Here is a 5000-nt window from a genome sequence, read left to right as displayed (position 1 = left end):
AATATCAGTGGTGACATTGAAGATTTATGTTCTCAAAAGACTAAATCTCCATCACACACACATACACACACACACACACGTTGATCGAAGTGACAACAAAGTTTGGAACTCCAAGAAAACTTTAAGTTTCATCGATCTCAACAACGAGGGAGTAGCTTTGTTGTATTAATAGGGAAGGGGAAAGCTCATGGTGTAGTGGGAAGATGAAGGAAAAGGAGAAAGGGAGGGATTACTGAGGAAAATGGAAGGGAATGAGGAAGGGGACGAAGGGGCCCAGGAAGGTAGACAGCATGTCAACAAGAGAGGGGCAGACGACAGTGGTGATGATGAAGAGATTAGTAAAAATGTAAAAATTAGAAATATAGATAAGAGCAGTGCAATGGAAGGTGAAGATAATTATTTCCATGGATTTAATGAGGGAGGAAATGACAACCTCCCCGACTAGTAAATCTAGAGGAGAAACCAAAAGAAATTAATGAAACATGGGGGGTTAGGTTTAACCAATTAACTCAAGTTACCCAAAGAGTTGATAAACTGGAAGAACTAAAGAAAGAGAATCAAAACCTAACTAAAGAAATGGAAGAATTAAAAAGACGGTTAAGAGATGTAAAGGAAGAGAATGAGGAATTAAAGAGGAATAATAAAGAGAATAAAGAGTCCATAGCAAAAGAGGTAAGTGGTTAGAAAAAAGTACAAGAGAACAATGAAATTGAATTTAGAGGTATAATGGAACAGCAGATGAAAGAACAAACTAAGGACACAGTTATTAAAATGATGAGGGAGAAGGAGAATATAGTAAGAGACTTAGCGGATAAAAAGAAATGTATAATTATATTAGGGATGGAAGAGAAGTATAATTGAAATAGGACTACAAGAATAAAGGAAGAAAAGGAAAGTAAACAAGATATTAGAAGTAGTTCAAGAAGATGAACCAGAAACAGGGAAAGAAATAGAAGAAATATATAGACTAGTGAAATACAATACAGATAAGACCAGACCAATTAAGGTTAAATTCGGGTCACAAATGACAGCAGAGAATATCTTGGCAAAAACAGGGAAACTAGCAGACAGTGATCAATAAACAGGTATGGATAAAAAGAGAAATGAATAAAGAGGAAAGAGAGGATGAGAAAACAAAAAGACTAGAAGCTAAGAAAAAAAAACGAGAAAAGAACAGAGATGGAAAAAGAGAAATTCTATTGGAGAGTAGTGAATATGAAAACGAGGAAATGGATCATAGCAGAGAAAAACAGAAGGGAAACAGAAAACACAATGGAAATAGCAGAAAAGTAAAAGTGTCTTACACAAATATAGATGGCTTAATAATAGGTTTGAACTAACTGAATGATTACCTGAAGGAAAAAGAACCGGACATAATGGGAATTGTAGAGACAAAATTGACAGTGTAAGCCATTGGGCATATAATTATTGGATTAGAAACAGAGAGGTAAAACAAGGGGGTGGAGTTATGTTACTGACTAAGAAGGATATAAATGTAAGGAATGTCACATATGGAAAGAATAGAGTAGAGATGATTATGATGGAAGTGGAGGACAAAGATGGGAAGAGCAGCAAGTTTGTAGTAAATTATGTGCCTCCTGAAACGGCTTCGTGGGAATAGAAAGAACACGAAAATATGTTAGAAGATACAAGGATAACACTAAATAAGATACTGGAATATGGAGGAAGAATAATTTTAATGGGTGACTTTAATTGTAAAGAAATCTGCTGGGAAGAGATGACACTGAAGGGTGGAGATGACCTATGGGGAAATGTACTACCGTACTTGATATGATTATGGAACAATGATGCAATGGATACAAGAGAATACTAGGTATAGAAATGAGGAAGAACCATCGAGACTGGACCTAATAATCACATCAGAACCCGAAATAGTGGACAAGATTGAACGTAATATACCAGTAAGTAAAAGTGACCACATATTGGTTGAACTGGAACTAAATGAGGAAAAATACATGAAAAAAAATGAACAATATAGAAAGGGAAGATTGATGTATGAATTTTTTTTTTTTATAAAATAATTCTTTCAAAAAAGCAGACTGGGAAAGAACACACAAGGAGGAAACAACAGTAGAAGAGAAATGGAATATTTTGACAAAAATTTATATAGTGGAAAAGTATGTCCCTAGACAAAACAAGAAAAAGCATATGTAAAGGGTTGGTACAGTACAACAAAAGATGTAGGGAGTTAAAAGACAAAAGGGATAAAGCTTGGATAAAATGAAAAAAAGACAAGACCTGAAAAATGGAAAATATGTATTAGTTATAGAAATGAATATGTATAAGTGTGCAGAGAAGAAAAGAGGAAATACGAAAAAGATGTCATAGAAAAATGTAAAGATCAACCAAAACTATTTTACAGATTTGTAAACAAACTGAGAAACAAACAAATTAAGACGAGGAGGAGTTGAATACACAGAGGAAATAGAAATGGCAGAAATTATGAACAAGTATTTTAAATCAGTGTCTACAAGGGAGAACATACAACCTGGAGAGATTGAATGGGAAGAGAAAGTAATAAAGAATGAAATAATAAAACACTTGAGTAATCTTGATGTCAGAAAATCGCATGGACCAGATGAAATAGCAAACTGGATTTTGAAAGAATGCAGGAATGAACTGGCAGACAAAATACATAGCATAATAAACAGTTCCTTGAAAGAAGGAAAAGTTCCATAAGATTGGAAAAAAGCAAATATAGTACCTATATATAAAGGGGGGAAATAAAGAAGACCCTACCAACTATAGACCAGTCTCTCTAACAAGTACAATAGCAAACATTTGTGAAAGAATTGTCAAAAGTAGATGGGTAAAGTACATACATATACCAAGGCTTTTTACCCCTTATAAGGGAGGTAGCCAAAAAAGAAAAGGCAATTTGGATTCAGACAAGGACGATCATGCGTCACCAATTTAATATGTTTCTATTCAAGGCTAATAGATATAATACAAGAAAGAGATGGATGGGCTGATTGTGCATTTCTAGACCTAAAAAAAGCTTTTGACAAAGTACCACATAAGTTGCTTAAGAAATTAGAAACTGAAGGGGGAATACAGGGCAAACTGCTTAAATGGATGGAAGACTTTTTGCAAGAAAGAAAAATGAGAGTAATGATAAGAGACAAACTCAAATTGGGATGAAGTAATAAGTGGTGTTCCACAAGGAACAGTTTTGGCCCCAATAATGTTTGCTATATATATTAATGATATGGATGAAGAAATTGAAAGTTATATGAGCTTCTTTGCAGATGGTGCAAAACTATTAAAAAAAAGTAAACATGGAAGAAGATTGCGAGTCACTACAGAATGATCTCAATAATGTCTGGGAATGGAGTAGGAAGTGGGAGATGGAGTTCAATACTAAAAAGTGTAGTATAATGGAATTTGGAAAAAGCAAAAACAGAATAACAGGATCATATAAATTGGGAGAAGAAGGAATAAAAAAAGTAGAAAATGAGAAGGACCTGGGAGTCATTATTATGAATAATATGTCACCTGAGAAACATTTAAATAAGATTTTTGGAGAAACTTATAATTTAACAAGAACAATCAAAGTGGCATTTACATACCTGGATGAAGAAATGGTGAAGAAAATTCTAATCACTTTGATAAGACCAAGATTGGAATATGCAGCAACGATGTGGTCACCAAGTACAAAAAAATGTATAACAAAACTTGAAAGAATACAAAGAGCAATTACAAAATTGGCACCAACACTCTTAAAACTACCATATGAAGAGAGACTAGCAAAACTTGAGCTACAGACACTAGAGCAAAGAAGAGAGAGAGGAGATTTGATAACTATTTACAGAATCATGAAAGGCATAGAAATTATTGATAGAGAGGATCTAATAAAATGGGATGATAGAAATACAAGAGGACACGGAAAGGAAATCAAGAAAGATAGCTATAGAAGAGATGAAAATAAAACGGCTTTCCTCACAGAGTAATAGACATTTGGAATAAGTTAGATGAGAAAGTGGTATGTGCAAAAACAATACATGAATTTAAAAATAGTTTAGATAAAATGAGATATGAAGACTGGGACACCACGAGCATAGCTCCCCTTCCCGTAAAATACAACTAGGTAAATACATGTATATACATATGTTTATATATATGAAGATACATATGTGTATACATATATATATACACATGTAATATATATATATATACATATACACATATATATACACACATACGTATATATATATATATATACACACGTATATATATATATATATATATATATATATATATATATATATATATATATATATATATATATACATATATATACACACACACACACACACAACCTCATATTAAATGTAGTTTTGTCACTCCACAATAGCTTCATCCACTTCAAATATTTCTTGTAAAATTGCACATGCTTTTAATTCTGTTTCTCCATTAGAATGGGTTTACATGATAGCACTCAGTGCTCATAGCCAAGGACATCTCCATGTTGCTTTGGATTGTCCTAACAGACACCTGTTGATGGATTTGCAGGTTCTTTTCTTTCAATTCCTTTGCTGTGATTTGAGGTTTACCTTCCACCTTTCACTGATGCACCTTAACCACTTCGGTACAATAACGTCTACATAGGCATCATAAGGCACAAGTGGGTACATGAGGGTGCTGGCCAGGGCTGTAGCCACAGGAGGCCTATGGGGAGCTTAGCCCCCCCAAAAACCAATTAGCCCCCCAAATTGATTTTTGCTCAAAAGTAGTATTAATACACTACACTGGAAAACTTACAAAAAATAAGCTGAGTTTATGGTGTATGTGTGATACATGATGTATATACATAAAATATAAAATTGTAGCTATCATTACAGGCATATAAAATATTAATGATTTTATATATATATATATATACAGTATATATATATATATATATATATATATATATATAATGTGTGTGTGTATGTGTGTGTGTATTCACCTTGGTCTTTGGACATGTGCTGGACCTGTGA

General features: G+C 33.4%; 1 protein-coding gene across 1 annotated transcript in view; it reads left to right on the top strand.

Moving 5' to 3' along the window:
- Positions 1–5000, top strand: part of LOC143038780 (serine/threonine-protein phosphatase 2B catalytic subunit 2-like) — a 172453-nt gene that overhangs the window by 75805 nt on the left and 91648 nt on the right. The window lies entirely within an intron of this gene.

The sequence above is a fragment of the Oratosquilla oratoria genome, chromosome 25 (assembly GCF_046742065.1).
Source record: "Oratosquilla oratoria isolate Oo_2021 chromosome 25, ASM4674206v1, whole genome shotgun sequence".
Lineage (NCBI taxonomy): Eukaryota > Metazoa > Arthropoda > Malacostraca > Stomatopoda > Squillidae > Oratosquilla > Oratosquilla oratoria.
This window is presented reverse-complemented; position numbering and strand designations above follow the sequence as displayed.